The sequence below is a fragment of the Corvus hawaiiensis genome, chromosome 9 (genome assembly GCF_020740725.1).
Source record: "Corvus hawaiiensis isolate bCorHaw1 chromosome 9, bCorHaw1.pri.cur, whole genome shotgun sequence".
NCBI classification, from domain to species: domain Eukaryota; kingdom Metazoa; phylum Chordata; class Aves; order Passeriformes; family Corvidae; genus Corvus; species Corvus hawaiiensis.
In genome coordinates, this window is record NC_063221.1 from 15,402,180 (window position 1) to 15,423,554 (window position 21,375).

Sequence of the window (21,375 nt, forward strand, 5' to 3'; positions counted from 1 at the left end):
TTATTAAACAGTAACAAGAACAATAACCTGAATAATTCTTACCCTTTTAAGTTTATCTCATTAGATGGCAATAATATACTCTTAAGAACCTCAACTGCTGGCTTTACAAACTCTGGTTTTTTAGTCAATCCCAGGATCTCCATTCAGGATACCGTAGTCTTCATTAATTTACTTTAATTTCATTTCATATGAAGACAACATTACTCTTAGGACAGATTATTTGTGGTGAATTGCAACATGATTGCTGTATTTAAGGTCTTGTTGAGATAGAAAAGTTTTTCATAGCGATATGTGTTAACATATATATTTCACTCATTTTTTCTAGAACGGGATGGTGAGACACATATATACAAATATATACACACATACATATATACACACATATGTATGTATAAATTTATATACTTCCATATTAAAAAAACTATTAAAGTAAGAACTCCATTAAGGGCAATGATTCATTTACACCTTTAGAGTCTAACAAAAATTCCACCAGGGTGTCCCATCCATGCCCAGGACAGAGCACAAAATAAAAACAAGGGATGATCAATTTAACAAAACTGAAGAATGACTTAATGGGAGGTAGATGATTCTCATTTTTTTCTGAATGATATGTTGCTTTTCTTTTAATACCTCTGACTCAAAAGAGGTATCTAGTTAAACACAGAAGAGAAAAAAAATGGCACTCTTGTCAGATGCAGCTAAGGTTTAGACACAAAATACTGAATCTGATACAAGTAGATGATAATACTCTAACAGGATAAATTACTACAATGAGTTCTTTTCCTGTAATTTAGAGAAGCTCTGTTGCTCCTTGCTAAATTTTCCATGGAACATATATATGAGTATACAAATGCATATGCTAACACCATCTGAAGTGAGCAGCTTCAACCCCTTTCCCTACAGCCTCCTCCACACCAACTGACACAAGTCCCCTCTCACTGCAACGTATCCTTGTGCCTTCCCTTTTCCCAAGAGCACTTGTCACTTCCCAGCCACATTGTGGAAGTGGAGGCTCAGCACATGGGTCCAAGGACAGCTTCCCGACGTAGGGGCAGCCCAGTTTGGGGTGGGTGCTGCCAGCCACACCACGGTGCCAGGCTACACCATCCAGGGCCAGCAGCACTCATGCAGTTGCTTGTTTTTTGTGCCACTCATTGGCAACATACAGAAAAGTTTCAGACAGGATGACCTGATATTTGCAGCTGCTTGTCAATACTCAAATAAAAATGTAGAGGATGTGAATAAATAAACCCATATGTGCTCAGTGCAGATCCTGATCACACACGTGCACACCCTGTGATGGCAGATGGAAAGGAAACAGCGTTTACCTGTGGTTCTAAGACCAAGTACTGCCATTGCCTAGCACAGTTCAATGTAACTGCTCTGAGACACAAGACAGATGGGATAGAAAGATGTGAAGTGCTACAAATAAAATCTAAAACTGAACTTTTAAATATTCATTCTGAACTATAAAGAGAGCTGTGGCTTTTGTGTGCTACAGATGGCTTGGAAATGCAGTGCAAACAAAGGACCAATTTTTGAATACTCGTAGCTGCTCTACTATAATAGCTGGAGGCCCAAAACTCCAGGGGTTTGAGATGATTCAACTAGATCCTCTTACCTGCCAAATTTCATCAAAGCAACATTGCTTTTACCATCTTATAAGGGATGAAAGAAATATGAATAGTGTGGGGTTTTTTAATGAAACATGGACTGCTTAAGCTTGAACAAAAAATTACAATATGAATGGAATGTGCAAGGTAAAGGGAAAGCCATCGTTTTATTATACATACTTAAAGCATCTTATAAGATGAAATCTGTACTTTTTATAGATTGAAAGATTAAATAGAAATATTTTGGTAGATTTAGATAAATGAAGGAAATAAAACCAAAAATAAGCATAATAAAAATCCCTGCCAGTCATAATCAATGAGAAACTGCTGACTGATTGCCAACTATGGCCTTATGTTTCAACTCAGGAAAGACACGTGTTTCTTTGTAAGGTAGTGGGGCACGACCTCATCAATCAGAGATTATTCTCTGCATAATAGTTTATGGAAAGAAACCACTAATGCCAACTCCTTATCTGCCTTCCAGACAGAGGCCAGCTGATATGAATACAACTGGAAGGGGACTAAACCCAAGTAGTGCTGCTACTAAGACCATATACTGCTGTATTTACATGGCAGTAAATTAGCATTTTCTGATGCTATTAGCTACTAGCAAAGATTATACTTTGGCTCTAGAGAGGGGATACCCTCACACCTTTTACATGTATTTGAGCTTCTATAGAATGGAACTGGACAACAAAAGAAAGATGGAGTGTCTGTGAGGGAACAGGGATCACCCAAAAGGGAGAGAGGACCCCTGTACAGCCAACAGTCCTCCAAACATAGAAGCCACAGAGACAAATGTACAGCACTGAATCACAGCTAGAAGCCAGGTTTATGGGTAATTATGAGGTGCCACTGCCAGCTGAAGGGAGAGAAAGTGGAGGAATAAGAGGAAAAGGCATGAAGGTCTTGATAGCAAATGTAACCATCCTGTAATGACAGTGAGAGCCAAGAGACAGTTGCAGTCTGATATCAAGTGATGGGTGAAAGGCGACAAGTGGGTTATGTTATCTGTGAAATCAAGGGAATTAGCCAGGAGGGATGTGCAGAGGGAGGCAGCCTGGATAGCATGAGCTGTTGGGGAAGGGATGGTTGAACTACTGCTGCATTTGTCAAGGTTAGAGAAAAGGATTCTGTGAAAAATCAAGCTAAGATGATGGGAGTTGTGTTACAAGTTTTAATGGCTTCCAGAAAAGACAGGAAAAGGGGCAACTTATGGCAGGGAACCAGACTGCTGGTTTGGGGAACATCCCAGGTAACAGGTATGAACTGAAGGGAAAACCTGCAACCTCACTGCAGAGACACAGGATCCTTTATGGCTGGCAGGAAGAGAGGAAGGGGGACTTGGCAAAGCTTGAGGAAGCAGGCAAGAAGACCAAGGCCTCCCTTTCAACCGTGTTTGTCTGATGCTGGATCTGCACCCACCAGAGTGCAAGCAGAGATTGCAGTCTGACGGTGTGGCTTGGCCTCTGTTCACAGCTAAGACAAAAAAGTGGCAGATGGACTGAGGGGAAAGGGCAGGATCCTCTTGTAGAAAATACAGCTTTTCCAATGGCCTTGCTGTCCTTTTGAGAGTAACTGCTCTCCAGGACAGAGTGTCCCAACAGGACACTTAAATGCCTTCAGCACATTACAGTACTCAGAGATAAAACTGAACAACTTTTCATGAAATCTGCCTCAAATAAAAACATCTTTATTGCCCTGGGCTAATGTGTAAGTTAGCGAGGGATTATAGTTCAGCTTCTATAGCCATTTTATGTAATAGGAAAAAAAAAAAATCCAAGGGACCTCATCTGTTAGCCCTCTAAAATATACAAAGAAGTGTTAATCTGCACTTCATCATGGTAATAGGCTATCAGCTATTTTCCTAAACCCTCATGCTCACTGGTGTCATTCTAGGCAGAGCCAATCAACCAACTTAATCATCTTGTGACTTGCTGCAATGTACCCCTTCCTTTTGAACATATATAAATCCTAATTATTTTTTAATCCTTTACTAAAACACTGGCAAAATGACTGCTCCCCTTGCAGCATACAGATGTGGAAATTTATAGGCACAGGAGCTGCAGTACTCCAGGGCCTCCTTCCCTGGGGGCTGTGTGTCGCTGGCAGGGTTTGGCAGAGGGCACCGCTGCCTCTCCAGCGGCAATCCTCTCCTGGTTTCTCCTATTCCTCTTCTGAAGGGACAGTAAGCACTACAGTGAGGTTATATTTGCAGGTTGTAAGGCCACAGTGACGGGTGTACATAATCCTAACCCCAAGGTGAATTTGCTTATCTACACACATATGCATTTGAATGCTTACCCAAATTGCCTGCCCCTTCCAGGATTTGGTTTCCTCTCAGACACCCTGATCTGCACCTTCCATCGAGTGCCTTCTTCTGGGCTGTCTCTGCCCTTCTCATCTGATGGAAATAGGGTTCCCTTGTGTCTCACTCCTTCTAGTGTACTCTCACCTGCAGCCTAAATGTGGATACCCAGGCTTGCCTGTGCTGTGCATTACTAAGAGAAAATACTCCAAAATCAGAAGACTAGCTTTAAAATTATAAGTTGATTTCAGTGATCACAAATACAGTTCAGATTGCAGTTTTGGCTCTGTTCACCTCTGCTGCAGAAAGGGGAAGTCTAGCTCTTCATAAAACACCAAGTGTTCAGTGAGACCCAGAGCAGAGGAGGAGTTATTTTTGTTGGTCTTTTGCCTTCTCTAAAGTCTATAATATAACAATTCATGCATACACATCACAAGAGGCAGCAGGGCTGTCACCACCAGTTTGCTACCTAATGCCTCATGTTTGTGGTGGCAATGATCCGTCCCCCACCAGCTCCTGCAGAGTGGCAGGCTGGGACCAGGGATCCCACAAGGACAGGTGGTGTCCCATGCCTCCGTGTCTTCATCTGGAGACAGAGGTGGAACCTGCACCATGCGCTGCTCTGGCTTCAAAACACTGCTCTTAGCATCTTTTAGTAAAGTGGGAACTGGCACACAGAGCACAAGCAGCAGATACACACACAGTGGGTGGGTTCATACCACATTCACAGACCAACCTGTGTTCCTGAAGCAAAGCATGGTCCAGTTCCTACTGTTGTCCTAATGTGGTTGACTGAGCAGGACCTGTGCTTATAAAGAGTTCTTGGGCTCTCTCAAAATCGTATCATTATATGAAGTGTAAACTCAGGCATTATCATTCCTTTACACTCCCAGCCAGAAGATGAGACCACCAGCATCTCACCGTTCCACCAGCTCTACTCCAAATGAAGTTTCCATTCCTGTCACGAAAATAAACAAACCAGAGGAAACTTGTGCTGCCTACTTTAATGTCCCAATTCCCCAGCCTATAAAAGACTATCTACATTGCAGTACATTTCTGTCCAAGATTTAACAGTGAAATCTCCCCCAGGAATCACTTGTTATTGGGGAAAGAAGCACTGAAAAATCAGGCCCCTTACTGCAGCTGTTTATAGAACAGATCACCAGTTCTGGGAGATCAATGGGATAAACATGGCCCAAACTGTTCCCTGTATCATCATAGTAAACTTACAAGGATGCTCTTATAAAATGTAGTTTAATTGGAGTAGCTTACTTTTTAATTTGCAATTTTAAATGTGAGCATGTTATAACTTGTAGATGAACATTTCTATAAAGATAATTACATATGGCAAGACAGAAAAACTTTTTAAAACATTTTCTCTTGAATGTGTGCCTGAATTCATTTACAACTGTTGCTGCTTTAAACACTTCAGGCAGAATAAGTGGATGGCACTAAACAGCTTAGCTGCAATTATTATGGAATGTCTGAGGTATAATTTCCCCTGCGGTTTTGTTCGGCGTGCAAAATTCATAATTCTGATTTGTGGCAGGTACTTATTACCCATCACAGGTGGAGATATGCAAATATTATTCTAGTAGGGGTGAACAGTCTTTATTTCAGTATTCAGCTATTAACGAGATTTGTGAGTCTGGTACTCTGGGGCCATTTAATTAATTAGATGGTACAGATAAAATATAAATTGTTTTGTAGGCTCCACAATTCCAGTTCTAGAAGATGTAAAATATGGCTAAATGAACTTAGTATGGATTGATTTATTGTTTCATGTATGGCAAAGGGGAAAGGAAAATTTTGCCTGTTACTTTTGCCTATATAATCCTGTACAGCATCCTTGCATTGTCAAGCATTGTGAGAAAGGGATGTTATTTATTTGTCATTATTACTTAGAATGTCTATCGTTATCCTCTTTATAAAAAATTGCTGGCATGCATCAAGCAATCTAAAAAATAGGCATGTTCTTTTATGGAAGCCAAAATGTGCATGTTTCAGAATAAGCACGTATTTCCAAGATATTTAGATTTGGTAGGACAATATTGTCTCAAGGTCTGAGACTTCTATTTTAAATAAATCATTTCCATGGGACAGATAAGCTCAACTTGCTAGGGGGGAATGCAGAGGAAAGCTACAGCAGCGTGTTAGCATCTAGAATTTCAAAGAATTCTATTAATTGATTAATTCATATATTTCTTTTCCTAAATTATGATCTCTCTACTCCTCCAGAAGATTTCTGGAAAATTTTGAATACAGAAATTGAGGTTAAAAAAACCTCAACATGCTTTTATTCCCCAAAGTGATAGTTATAATGGCTGCAATAAAAGAAACAGCATTTACCAGGAGTTACAGCAAAGTACATGGCGAGACATTCACCCTCCCCTCATATGGAGGAAATAAAATGCACAAGGCATGAGACCGGAAATTGTTAGCAAACTGTCGGCAGGCATTGACCATTATATTAGTTTTAAATTGCAGGAAAATACTGCACTACACAATTACAGTACTATAAACATTGAATGAAAACCAGTTAGTTTTACTGAAGTAGGAGTATAAACAGCAGTCACTCTTATTGGTTTATTGAACATATTTTGGGGCCCATTCCAGCTGTCTTTATTAGCTCTAATGCAAATGATTTTGCACTGCTATTTTGCCAAGCTCTGGTAGCTGTACTGCTGCAAACAGAGCCTGCTGCTTTGTGTCTGCTGGAGACTTACTAACAAATATGATAAAAGATACATAAAATGAATAACAATACAGAACTGGCACCATACAAGAGAAGGAAAACTAGCAGGGGGAAATTATACTGTAAGGGTAGGAGCTGGTATGGTTTTGTGCATGTAAATCAAAAGCATACAAGTTTAACATTAGATACATACCAGGAGTTTGTCTGGTCACCTCCCTTCAGGGTGGGCAGAGCTGGTCATGGCCCTGCAGCTGCATCCCCTGGGACCTGCATCCCCAGTCCACCTGGCCGGAAGGCTGGAAGCAGATTCAGGGCTGACAGACCCCACCAAAGGCTGGGGCTGGGCAAGAACAAAAAGAGTCTCATGGAGATGGGAGCAGGCTGGACCAGGACAAGTGTCTGAGAGGGAGGAGAGCTTCTGGCATGGGAGAAGGTCTGCAAAGACATAAGGACTGCATTTTACCCAAAGAAAAGAGCTTCGGACTTTGGAGACATCCTGAACAGCAGAGGTGCAAACTCCTTTGAATAGAACTAGAGAATGACCTGGGAATATGGCTGCAGAAATAAATAAGTGAAAGGTAGAAAGTAGAGCAAATTAAAAGGACAAGGCATTGATTGGGAGCTGAGGAAAAGGGCCAGTCATATTTTGTGGGTGAACAGAATTGATCATGTAAGATATTTACTGTGGCTCAATTTCCAGTAGGAAAAGTCAATTGAGTATGTGGTGAGAAATTCCCCAAAGCAGAGGAGGCTGCAAAACCAGGATGATGTGTGGGGAAAAGAGCTGTGGGCAACCGAGTCTGAAAACAGGATTTCCAGCACAGGAGAGCAGTGAGTGTTTTCATTACAGTGCCAGCACAGCTAACTTCATGGTTTGGCTAAACTGTCAGCTGTGATCTGCACACTGAGAAACTTGGGGAATCTGAGTGCTGGTGCAATGGCAATGCAAAAGGTATGCCTTCATGGTGCACCTGTGGGAACACCTAGGAATATCACAGTATTCAATTCCTAAACAAACCCTGCCAGCAAGCACTAGAGATTGAGTGAATAGGTTGTATGGACAAACCAAGCAGTACTGTGACCAGAACTAGAGAAAATCTCAAGGAGAAAAACATATTTTAGTTAAATACAGAACAATACAAATGACAGTGATATCTATGGAAATGTTTTAATAGAAAAACAATAAATATTTATGATGTTCAGACACAATGAGGCCGAGTTACCTGCAGGCTTTAGATAAAATGCAGCAGAGAGTCAAACTCATTTCAATCTCACCTCTCATAGCAGTTGCAGAACATGGACTGCATCTCCTCCACATAGCAGCAAACTGTTCAGGAAAAAAAATTAAGTCTAGATTTCCACAGAGTAAATACACCAGAATAATATTCTGCATTTCAATACCTTAAATTGGATGAACAATACCCCATGGGTAGAATCTTTAAAAGACCATTCCTGCAGAAGATGAAACCTAGAAAACAGTTTTAATTAAATCTTTCCAATGACTTCATAAAAGCCCAGGAACAGCAGCAGTGCTATATGCAGTACCTCCACAGCAGCTCTGAGCTATACAGTCCAAAATGAAGGAGGAGTTCTAGTATTTCCTTTTTTTTTCCCTTAGGTATGCACACAGAAACACATCATTAGTTCAAAATCAATGCACAAATGAGAGATGTGATCAGAGAATTACATCTGTTCACAGTAGCACAGAGAGCAGTGCCATGGGCCAAGGGCAGTTCCTGAGCCGTTGAGGGGAGCAGTGCAGCATCAGGCTTTTTGATGCCTCTCGACTCAGAGGGAACTGCTGCCTGCTGGTAGGTGATTACCACCAGCATTTTTTCAGAATAATGTAAGTAAGCAATGTTTTAGGTGGCACTATAATATCTATCAGGCATAGTATTTGCAGAGGGATAATGGAGCAAAAATGCCTGTGAAGAACCTCTACTTCATCCAAAGACACTGCTGGGCAGGCATGGCTCCTCTCCTACAGCAAGTGCTCCTCAGCACCAGAAGCCCACCGGCTGTGCCCAAACCTACATGTAGAGAATCACATGGCCAGCTGGGAGGGCTCATAGGCACCTGAGGCCATGTCCCCACATTGGGCAGCAAGGCAGGAGCAGAAGGAGGCTGAGACCCACTGGGTGCCTACGGGGTCAGAGACACACAGCACCTCAGCCACTAGAGTGCCACTGCATCAAGGTGCTCAGGACAAGCAGCGCCACTTGCTTTGATTTCAGCTGAAAACATACCCCCCCAGAACATTAACACAGAATTTCTGCACCCTGTCATACACATGAAACACTGGCAATCATGCAAGGCTAGGTAAGGGCTGACTGGCCATTTTGAGAGCACTGGAAATACAGCTCTGTGCTGTATGTATGGATGATGAGCTAAACCAAGAGCAGAGGATGTACTTGAGAAGAAAACAACAAACAACAAAACATTACCTTGGATGAAAAATCCAATAATCAGCCTAAACCAAAACAGTGCCCAGCCCCATCAAATCCCCAGTTTGTTGATGATTCCCTGCCTCCTGTTACAACAGCTATGTTTATTCACATATAGTGCTTTTTAAGCTGTACATCCAGCCAGCACAGCTCAGTGTAGCTCCCCTGCCACCACAGTACAGCAAGACTGCAAACATGACTTCCAGCAAGGTAAGATCAATTTACAGACACTAAGAAAGCATTCAAAAATTAATGCAACTAATCTCCTGGTTTCACCTGACAGGAGGTAAATTATTGATCTTTGCAATATGAAAGCACCAAAAAGAACAAACTCAGAACTGCACACTTTCATGTGCACCCTTGCCTCCTCTTGTCAAACTTAAAACAGTCATATCGAAAGGGCTGCAGGGACATTTGAGAAACACATGTTCTTCCTGTACAATTTAATCATGGCACGAGCAAAAGGCAGATGCTCCAAGAAGCCTGTGGTTGTGTAAACAAGAAAGAGCATCACCTGAACCCATGGCACAAGACGATGCTCACAGAAAGACATGCAGGGAGACTGGCAGTTTAGGCTTTTGGAGTCTTTCCTTAATCTTTAATATGCAATTGAGGATGTACAGCTCTACAGCTAAAGCCTGGTACAGGCACTGATACATCACCCATGCTTCTCACTCAAGGGACAAGCCTGCTTTATTAATCAAACCTCGTTTTTCCCCATTTTCCCCCCTCTCCTGGCAACTCCCTACACTGCAACATAAAGCAGAGCTCCTACAAAGGCACTGCAGAGGCTGACTACAGGAGTGAAAGCCTCCTGCACAGCAGCTTCCCCCTCACGCCTGCCTGCTTTCTTCCACATACCACCACAGAAATGTGGCATGAGAATTTCCATCCCCAATAGGCAATATATAAGAGAAGAACGCAAAATAACCCTACTAATAGTCCCCAATATTTTCCCGACTTCTTCACTGTCTTCATTGTGGAAAAAGGAGCAATTCCTCCAGGACAAGGCATTGTTCCCTGACCCTAAACACACAGCATTACATCAGGCTACAGAAAGTCCCATGATGCAGGTTAATGTCTGTTGGTATTAGCTAAAAAATTATTTTGTTATTCTTATATATCTCTTCCATTCTGTATACCATGTGCACTGATTCATTATATGGATGTAACAGATTGACTGGTCTGAACCCAGGAAAGGTTTTCATTGAAGACACTGAAAGTAAATTTTTCTTTTTTTCATTTTTTCTCTTTTTTAAGCCTGAAAATTCCAGGTTATGCTTAACTTTTTTGTCTAACACAGCACCATGGCTTTCCAATGTATTTCAGTAGGAGTTTTACAGCTTCCACCAGGTACATCGCATTCTTCACAATGCCTTTAACCATAGGAGGAGTGTTCCCAAACGTTGTATCAAAAACAATTTGTATCAAATTTCAGCTGTATTTAGTACGGCATATTCAACTGCATCTCCCAAAAATTATCCTGCTCTCTTCTGGAAAGGTATAAGCTTTTGTCCCTACCCTGTAAGGAGAAACATTATCCTGCATGTTCAGGCTTTGAGAAGAGTTTGAGCACAGGATGATGGAGAACGCCAGTGTATTGCTATGACATGATCTTTTTTCAAAATGCACTCAAGAGTGAATTTTGCCTTCTACCAAAACGTGGCACATCACAGAGCACAGACACAATTTCATGGGCAAACCATACTTTTAAGAACTTGGCTTAATATTTATCCTAAACTTTTTCTGTATTTTCCCTCTCTCTTGTCTCCATCTCAGATGATAAATAATTCCTCTGTCTTTTCCATTGTTTTTATCTCAGAGGTGTTATTGGTATAAGAATAGATCCTTTAGGTCTTTCCAGTTCTACAGATCTGGTATCATTTTCATCAAGTTATTTTTTTCTGCTGTTTTCTGTAGTACTGCTTTCTCCTCCTGCCTTTTCACCTTCCTTTCAAAGACTGGAAACGAGTGAGATGAAACTTAATGGTCCTCTACTTACCCTAGTATTTCTGCTAGCTTTTAACTTGAATATTGATGGTAGTTCACATCTAACCACTACACCATTATTGCCTATTTTGCCTTCAACATGCTCACTTTAACCTGCAAAGATGGTTCTAAAACGAGTTCTGCTCTAAACTTCCTTAGTAATATCATGTTAGTAAAATTCCTCTTTTAAAAAAAAAATCCTCGTTTTAGGAGAATTTATAGCAACATTCTTCATTATTATTCTGTTAGCTCATCTCTTAGCAAAAATTTTGCTGCAGCCCCACTGGAAAAACTAATACATTTTATTTATTTTTTAATTTATATTGTATGTATGTATTTCCAGGAGGAATACATTAGACTACCAATTTTTTTATTCTTCTCTTGTTTTGCAGCATACCAAGTTCTTCCCCTTTAAGCTTACATAAAGTTCTCTTTCTTCTTTAATCTTGATTGTGTTTCTTGATCATATCCCCTATTCTTGGTATTAATACAATCCTTCCCACCTCAATCCTCCTTTACCCTCTGCTTCTTGCTCCTGTAGCAGCATTCACTCCTGTGAACTAGAGAGATGGAAGCAGATGAAAGACTTCTGTTTTCTTCTTTTTCTCTTATTATTTTATCAGAAGCTTATCATTTTCTCTGAAAATTGAGGTGTCACAGAGTACTGTCAAAGGCTATGAGTAGTTTATCACATTTTCCCCTCAATGCATTACAATTCACTTGCATGGTGTCTACTTTTAGCACTTCTTAAATATTATTTTCTATGCCCTTAACAACATCCTGAAATGACAGCAGCATCTTCAGCAGACAATTACCTCAGCACCCAACAGTCTGCACTCTGTGCAACTCTGTATCAGTGATACCCTGTGTTGTACATTTCAGCCATCGGGCACTTCACCACAGAAGCAGCAGAAAGAGTCTCTTGCACCAGATCATTCAAATCACTGCATTCCCACCACTGATGCTGTAAGTGCAGCTTCAGTGCACTGCACTCTGCTGCAAGCACAGGGTGGGAAAATGCACCTCATCCATGTGCCCAGCAGGGATTTGTTGATTGCTGTTTGTAGCAGAAAGCTGTGATTTGTTCAGCACTCAACCACAAATTAGCATGGTCACAGCACAGGCAAACTCTTGCTTACCTAGAGGTGTTGCATCCTTTGTGAAAGGGAAGTGGCTCCACATATGCCATTGTCCTGCTGCCTCCCGAGTACCATCTAGGCAACTACTCATTTTAGCCAAGAGTCTCTGTTGGCAAGAACCACTAAGGAAAGAATTAACAATAAGATCATATGATTATACACAGTGATTAAGAGTTGATATTAAATCTTCAGTAGCATTAGAATCACTGTAGCTTTCACAGTAGCTTCTATAATACACATATACATGCTGGTTACCACAAGACGTTTCTGAACAGTACCTCCATCTAATGCACAAAAGTTTGATATACATTTTCTGCTAGTCTTAGTAAGGTAATTTAACCTGTAAAAGCCAGAACTTGTGTTCTAGGAATTATATGAAAGCAAGTAACCAAATTGTATCTGGAAAATAATTTAGCACTGAAAGATTTCATAACTGTTTTCTAGCATCCATAAGAGATATTAAACAAATAGATTCCCAGGGGAAGGCTCTCCTCATGCTTCCATTAGTTCCAGAGAACTAATGTTCCAGCTCTGAGTTCCAGAGAAATCAGACAAATTAATTTTGGTGTCAGTGCAAAGGGTTTGGCTTCAGAGGCTTTCTATGTGCAGGTTTTGCTCACTGCACCACTAATGAGCAGTAGAAAATTAATAAATGCATATGTGCAGTTAGGCAAAAGAGTTTCCTTTAGTGCCTTCTGCATGGTAAAATAAAACTCATTGTTTGCTAATCAAGTACTCAAGGTAAATCTTTTGTGGTGGATGGGGTGTTACTGTGAACAGGGAAGAACAGACCTGGCAGCTGCATGTGGGGAGATGGCACATCCTGGCAGGGGCTGGAGTCACTAACTGCAGAGCTCCATCTGATAGAAACCCTAACGGGATGTCTTTAAAACCTTCACACAGAAAGGCAAGTAGGTAATACGTGTAGCTTTGCTTATGCACATTTCAAGGGTTTGCACCACCAATTTGTAGCACACAGGTTTTGCTACACACAAAGACTACTGTGTGTCTGTTTAATGGTAGGAATATCCATATGAAAGCAGGTCAACCAGCAGTAGGAGCACAGCTTGATGAATTACAGAAGGTTTTATGGCATCTTTTTAATTTGCTTTTTTATTTCTAAAGAACTTTCTGGTGTGACAAGTACAAGCCAACTATTAACTATTAAACAAAAGGGAGAATATTTTGGTTAACAGTCTTTTACTCTCTTTTTGAATGTCAGCACATGTCCCCCTGGCAGATTCCATAAATTCAAGAGCTACCAGATGGTTGTGTAACAGCAATGCCCAAAATACACTCTAGAAATTAAAGAATCACAACAGAAGACAATGAGTGAGTCGCTAAGAGACACGAATAACATCTACTCTCAGTCATCACTTCCACTAGGTGGACAAGCAATTTAAAACAGTGCCAGGAATGGCACAGCTTCCACCTAGAAGAGAGTGGAGCACAGCCTGCCCTGGTGTGATGCAACACTACACATAGCAGCACACTGCAGATACAGCTTGGAATGTACATATTTTAGAAGTATTGATTTTAAAATCAAGGTAGTGGAAACGAATAGAAAATGACAAGAATAATTTTCTTGCAGCATTTGCCTCTGGGAATGATTTATCTCCACACACAATGCTCATTTGAGTTTTGAAACTTCAACACAGGATTTTTCTTTTTTTTTTTTTTTTTTTAACTAGGCATTTTACATATCCCCTCTTCCAAATCTATACTCAGTTTTTATGTGGGGTTTTTTATGGGGTTTGGGGATTTCTTTTGCTATATTCAGTAACTTTACCACTTAAAAGCAGTGTTACAAGAAGTGTCCTCAGCTACAGGTGTGCGATTCAGTCATCAGGGATATGTAGATACCAAATTATTCACAGATTCAATTTTCCCCCATCTAGTTAGTAGGTGCTCTACAGAATCTTGCCTGACAATGGTATTTTTATGAAAACTTAACTCCCATCGACAAGACGTCATTGATTTAGGAAGTGCGGTCTAAGTGAATATTTATATTCTGAATTTCTGAGAAAAGAAAATGTTACCCAGGAAAAATGTATATGCTCACACAAAGCATTCTCTGCAAGAGGGCAGCAGAACACGACTTCAGTCAGACAGCGCAGCTTTTACATAAAAGAATTTCAGAGGTGCGAACAGCAGGGCACTGAGTGCTGAAAGAGGCAGGGATTTGGGACTGGTGTCTGTGAATAGGACAGTGCTACAGGCTGAAGCCTTCACGGTGCAGAAGCACATGTTTACAAGAGGATTTCAGGCCTGTAAACAGCAGGGCTTTAAGCAAGCGGAGAAGAGTTCATGTTCCTGAGAAGGAATGCAGCACAAAATGTCCTGCTTCTTCACAGAGAGTCACCCTGCTTGCAGCTGTCTAAAATTAGAGACACAGCCATTGTTCCAATGGATAATCAGGTCTAAGAGCTTTTTCAGGGCATCTCTTGACAGCATGAGGGTTGGTACAATTCAGCATGTCAGTTTAGCTGCACTGAAAATCTGAAAAGGCCAAATTACAGTTTCATTTTTTTCTGTATTGCATTACAAAGATACCAACAATATCAACAGGATAAATTTGATGATGAGATTAAAAAGATGTTAATGCCTTTTAATGGGATCAGTCATGTTCTGAAAAAAATATGAAACTATATCAGGAGGGAGTCAGGGGAGTATTTGAGAACAGCTTTAATGTGAGTGCAAAATTTGGTGCCCATGAAAGATTTCTTGATGAGTTTTTTTAATTCACTTTAATCTCCACATAGTAGAGTCTGGAAGTCCATTAAGGAAAAAACTACAGTATTCCAGTTTTGAAATTAGAAGGCACCTCAGTAATTAATGTTCCTTCATCAGTGTCTGAGAGGCAATTTACAGTAGTCCCACATTTCTGAAGAAACAATGCTGATAGAGCAACATCAGAAATGAGCACACTGAGGTAGAGCCCCTGATAATGGCAGGTACCTGCTGAAGTCCTGAATTGTGCCCAGCACCACTACACAGCAAAGTTTCACTTTGCCTGAATTCACCAGAAACGGCTCTGCCTCCACTTTGCTATCCAAGACACTGTCTCCAGAAAGAAAAATGGATGATCACAGAAGAGACCTCAGCAAAGTGGTTGCAAACTAAAGAAAAAATACTGTGCAACCTAGGCTCAACAAATAACAAAGAGTGAAAATAGTAGTCACTAAGCATGCCTCATAATCCAAAAAGTAATCATTAAGTATTAGAAATTATTCAAGAGCTTCCTATATTTAATTACGTAAGGTCTTCCTACAAAAATCCATGCCTTTGCAGTCCAAATTTGAATATGACATGAGCAAAACATTCTAGTAATGCATCAACTAGCCAAAAAAATTACATTAACAAGTAATTGCAAACCAGAGCCATTTTTGTGCTCTATAGGAGTAATTTTTCTCTTCTCAGCACATGAGGTCTGCTGTCCATGTTATCATGAACACAGAGGTTCAAAGTTTCATAAATTTTGATTCAAAGTTCGAGTAAGCATATCCTGTTCTGTATTATTTCAGATGATCATAACATTCAGATTGTATTATTTTCAAAATTCACTGACTGTCCCCTCCACATCAAGGGACCTCAGAGGACTCCATAATTAAGACAACAATTTAAATAGGAGCTTTCTAAGTGCCCCTATCCCTCTGTAAATATATGAATATGATTTTTTACCTCTATGACAAGGTTAATTCTTCCACACTGACTTCTAGACTTGCGATTTGACTGTGAACTGACATTTTGATAAGGAATCTACACCATACTTAACTGTGTACACCACTCTCCAGCACATGTTCACATGTCCTACAGGTAGCAGAGCCTGGTACACCAACACATTCCAGCTCAGCTGTCTGAATATACTGACTCAGCTGCACTGCAGCCACCCTACTCTTACTTGCAGTTACCATCTCTAAAAGAAGTCTGACTGCTACTAACTAATGCCATGGGAGATGCTGCAGCACTTTCTCCCTCTACTTCAAACAACAGGAATAAGCCCAAGGAAGCTGCCTAGTCAAACAGCAATGCAGCTGGCAGCAAATGCAGTTCTCTGAACAGCAGCACCAGGGCAGTGCAGCTCCTTAGCCCTGCAGTGCAGCTGGCTGCACCCCCCTATCTGCACACTGCTGCCCACCAGCGCTCCCGGTCCTGAGCAGCACACGCAGCGCTCCAGGAGCCATCCTGCCAAAAGCACAGTCTGTCCTATTCCTTCCTTTCTACACCATCACAAAATGCCTGTGCATGTCTGAGGAATAGACAACAACCCCTGCAAGTCCCTGGGTGGGGAGGAGATGTTATTCTATGGTCCCAGCTCTCCATCTTGCAGCTGCTTCAAATTACTGTCTTTTAGGTCATCTCCTTCAGTTCTACCAAACACAGCCTATGCCATTTTTTATAGCCTGTGCTCCTTCTTTCCCCAGCACCATTCCCTATCCTGGCTACAACTGTACCAGTCTGGTTTTCTGCATCATTTTGATGCCATATTTCTTTCCAACTATCTTGGATGATACCTTCTTACTGCTTAGGACTGCTCCAGCCTGATGAAGGCAAACAGGATTATTCAAGATAATTAACATTTCTATAGGGCACTGACAATTGCACACAGATTTGAAATCCAGGATACAAAAGAGCAACATCAATTACAATGCTAGGAGGATTCTCATTCATTACCATGTTTACTTGCAAACACAAAATTAGTGATGCCTGGATTAAGATTAGAAACAACATAAACTGCTATCACAAAAAAAAAAAAAAATCCTTTCAAGTGTATTTCACACAGAGCACATGCAGTACCTCTTAAAATATGAAAAATGATAATATCAATGACACTCTAATGGAGCACATCTTTTTCTCTAAGAGTAGAAATACAGAGAGAGAGAAAAGAGAAAATGGCTTATGATAATTTATTTAGATTTCTTGCTAGTAATATACATTTTAAAAGAAGAGGCATAACAAGCTGTAAACCACAGTATAATAGTTAAATTAAACTGCAAATTTCAACTTCATAACTCTGAATTTTTTAAAAAAAAAAGTCAAAATGGGTCACAACGAGTTTTTCTTGTTTAATAAAACTGGGTTTGAATTATAAAATTGTTAGAAGTCAGTTTAAAAGATAATTTTGCCATATGCCAAAGGTCATGAGAAGAAGCTAGCGTATGAAAGACATCAAAGTTGTACTTTAGCCCTACAAAGACAGCACTTTTCCTGGTCAAAAACCTGAAGGTGATTATAAGTAAGAAAAAAACCCTAGCAATAATTAGCAGCATTTAGTAAGTCAGAAACAACAAACAGGAGCCAAGTGAATTCTTTAAATGGAATTCAACCATCTCTGGCATCACAACCACCCAACTCAGAGTCCCAGGGAAGACCCACTCATTCACTCTGAAACAGATTTCATGACCCAGACAAATTCCTGACTGCTGCAGACTCCTGTCCTGTCTGTCCTGGCTTCACCTACAACCAAGGCTGAAAACAAATACATCCAATTTTATCTTTCATACAGAGTAATCTGAATACCTTCAAAGTCTTTCTTCACTTACAAAGTTGATCCAAGGTACAAGGGCTGTAAGATACAGCTCTTTTGAGGACTGGGACCATGATGTCCTTGGGCTTCCAAGACTGAGGGGGAAAAAGAAGCCAAACCAAAATCAAAACCAACAAGCCACTATTTTTTTCTCAGGCCTGTTTTTTTGTCTCTGAGGATGGAAACCTGTTTGTCTCCTACTCTAAGCCTATGCAAAACCAAAAACACTGAGTCTCCAACCTTTGCTAGGGGTCATTGACTTTCCTGTATTCATTATGTGAGTAATAATTCCTACTTTACTATGTTACACCAAACATCACAGAAGTGTGACTGACACAGTGAAGTCAATAAATACAAGGAAAGCTGTAAAGGGTCTCTGCACATAAAATAGACTGGTATATCAGGCTAACCAGGACCTTCCCAGAGCCTCTAGAGAGGGTTTGCCAAGGCTGCCCCAAATGGTGGTCCCCCAAATGCTGGTGACACAACTGCAAAAAACTTTGAGAGGTATTGTCTTTACAGTATGATCTTAAAGTACTTTCTCTCCTCATTTTAGGACAGCTAAAATGGAAGAGTAACAAAAGCCATACACCAGACTCATTTTTGAAAACAAAGTGAAATAAACAACCTAATATTTTGATTCCAGACTTACATTTAGACCATAACAATTTTTAAGTGAATACTAACGGAAATGAACTGAGTTCTTTCTCACCTCTTCTTGTTTACAGTCTCATAAACTGGGATACCACACTACCAGTGTCACACAGGATGTCATTTTTTCTCTTGGCAAGTAAACACACGTGAAAGAAAAGGCATTGCGTTTATAATGATAACAACAGAACTTGCTAACATAGTTTTTACCAGGTTCCAAAGAGACAGCTTCAGGTTTCTGATGTACAGTCCAATGTCTTTTAGATCCACGTATATTTTTCCACCCTGCTGAGCACAGTTTAAAATGCAGAAGCAGCATAATTCAATATTAGACTATTTCACAGTACTACATGAATTCAAAACAGAAAAAATAACATTAAAAGCAGTGAAATCAATCAAATGAATTATCTGAAAATAAAATTAGAGCATAAAACAACAGTAGGCCCAGGAATAGACAGGCTGTCTCCTCTTTTACTCTTGGGACATATTTCTTTTAGTACGGCTTCAGTCACTCACCCTGACATTTCCTTGGACTCCCCAGAGCCCCTTGCAAGGCTGGGTCAGGACTGAGCACTGAAGTTAGAAGATGCTTCTTAGCATTTATTTAGCAGTTAACACGGGAAACAGCCACCATCATAAAGCACAGGGTATCTGTGCATTTTGTGCAAATTTTCTTAATCTTTCATTTAGAATGTAACTAATTTTCAAGTACTTTTCAAATTTTCTTAATCTCAAGACCTTATTCCATGAGAACTTTTATATATTAGCTCTCATCCTTGATTCTCCCAGACTTTAGTCTTTCTCCCCTCCAGCACACTGCCAGTACCAGACTGCTGCTGCTCCTGCTCTTAACTCAGTTCCCTTGATTTGAAATAATTTCTCCCTTTCTCCTCAGATATTATCAGCAATGATTGATGGTCAAAAGCTGCTCTGCTCGTACAGCAACTAGCAGCAGGCAGGGGGAGATAGGGCTGCTGCCGAGGCCCCAGCCTGAGGTTTCACCTGAAACCCAACACCAGGAGCAGTGAAAGCCAGACCTTGAAGACAAGCAGCAATGGACATCTGCCTGCAGATCTCCATTTAAAAGCAAAAGCCCACAGTGCGAATTTGGAGAGCTCTTTTCAGGGCAAAAGGAAAGTTTGGGGGTTTTCCCCCTTCACTAGGGTGCACATCTTGGGTGGGGGGGTGAAGTGTGAATCAGGAATACACCATCATATTTGCAAAATATGATAGCAAAAGAAAGTATGTCACAAAAGGAAAGAAAAATGAGAAAAGGAGTTATGCTTAAAGGCAGCCCTAAAGGGAGCAAACTTCTGGTTTTTGTAAGAGGAATGAAAGGTTATTGCTCCTACATGACAAGAATAACATTTTTTACATTCCCCTTTTCAATAACAACAGCTAAATTCTCACAGGATTCAATGTTTACGCTCACAAAAATCAATTTTTCCCTTTTATTAAAAAATTATGTACAGTAAATTGCTGCTACAACACAATCTACATTGTTTAACATACCCTGCTTTGATTTACTGTTCCATTCATAATCTGCTGATGATTAAGCTTCTCAATAACAATCCACTAGCCTTTCTAAGTGATATCAAGTTGTTTGTTTTTAATCTGCTGAAAATCATCCTGTAGACAGATGCATTATTGAAGAATTACATTTTAATTTATTTTCACGCAGTGCCTGTGATGGGCATTTGGATTAACACAGTACAATAATGCTTCTTTATGCCTGTATCTATTCAAATCAGAAATTACCTGCATACACTGTCTCTGATGGTGGTCAAAAACTGTACAAAGAACTGAGAATAGTGCTTCTTAATATCACACAGCCCTGCTGCTCATCAATGAGTCTTTTTCTGTTCTAATGCTTTTGTCATGTATATGAAAGTCATTATGTAGTTTAGAAAACAGGAGATGAAGTGAAAGAGGAAGATCAGGGACCTGGGATGCATTAATATTCTACCAGCGTCAAAGATATTTCCCTCGAGGGGCTCCTACAGGCCACACTGTTATTACAGTGCCTATCCATTATCTTGCGCTGTACTTGGTATTAAGACAATAATGGAGAGAATAGGATTATGTGCAGATGATAGGAAGTGCGAAGGCAATTCAGCAAGATAGGAAATGAATGGAGACATGATTCTTTCCTCGAAGCTGGGAATGGTTTAGCATAGGGTAAGGGAGAAGATAAATGAAGCAAAATGAAATCTTTACAGGTTAGCTGAGGTAAAATGAGTGTTTACATAGAATCCGATGAGTTTAACCTTTTTGATACAGAATATCGCAGCATCTTTCTTCAATGTAGCAGTGTATATCCCTTCAGTGGTCTCGTTTGATCTGAAAACTCACTCAACACACATGGGGAAATGACTGTTATTAATTTGATAGAGCAGTCTTATGTAATGGAGAACCATTTAATTCACTCCAATAAAGGAAAAATTCTGAACCCCACTCCAGCTTTCTGTATTTAAACTACAAGCTTGAAAAATTCTGCCCACTAAACAAACAGGCAGAAAATAAATAATTTTTTTTTAGAAAGCAATAAAGAATGATCTAGCATAACCAAGTGAAATGCTGATCCCACATTGAAATGCTCACATTCTGCTTTACTATTGGACACCTTTCCATTTCACAAGTAAGAGTCCGTGGCTATTAGCAAGTCACAAAGGCTAATAATTTTAGGAGGCCAGCAATGCATTATGATAGTGATAAACAAAGACAGGACCAGATTGTGTCATTTACAGACATTTCTGTGGCTTATGTCTGTCATATTTTTTTTAATTAGGATAAATCACACACACACAATTTGCAATAACAGCACAATGCCAAAAGAGATCATTTTTGCTCCCTAAAGTACAACTATAATTTTATTCCTTTTAGCAGCACTTGAAGGCTTTCCTTCTGTCAGGTTAAAGCCCAACAAAGCAGATCAGCAGCGCGACCGTGCAAGCGCACGCAGCCGTGGGAGCGCTGAGGCAGCTGTGCCGCTGCCCTGGCTGGGGATGG

General features: G+C 40.3%; 1 long non-coding RNA gene across 2 annotated transcripts in view; it reads right to left on the minus strand.

Annotated features, from left to right (window-relative positions):
* LOC125330387 overlaps nt 1-21,375 on the minus strand; it is a 169,234-nt gene that overhangs the window by 48,112 nt on the left and 99,747 nt on the right. For both annotated transcript variants that reach the window (XR_007205485.1, XR_007205486.1), the window contains 4 exons: nt 12,189-12,310; nt 7,892-7,943; nt 6,810-7,051; nt 4,658-4,879 (listed from right to left, as the gene is read on the minus strand). This is a non-coding gene — a long non-coding RNA (uncharacterized LOC125330387). The remainder of the gene's footprint in view (nt 1-4,657; nt 4,880-6,809; nt 7,052-7,891; nt 7,944-12,188; nt 12,311-21,375) is intronic.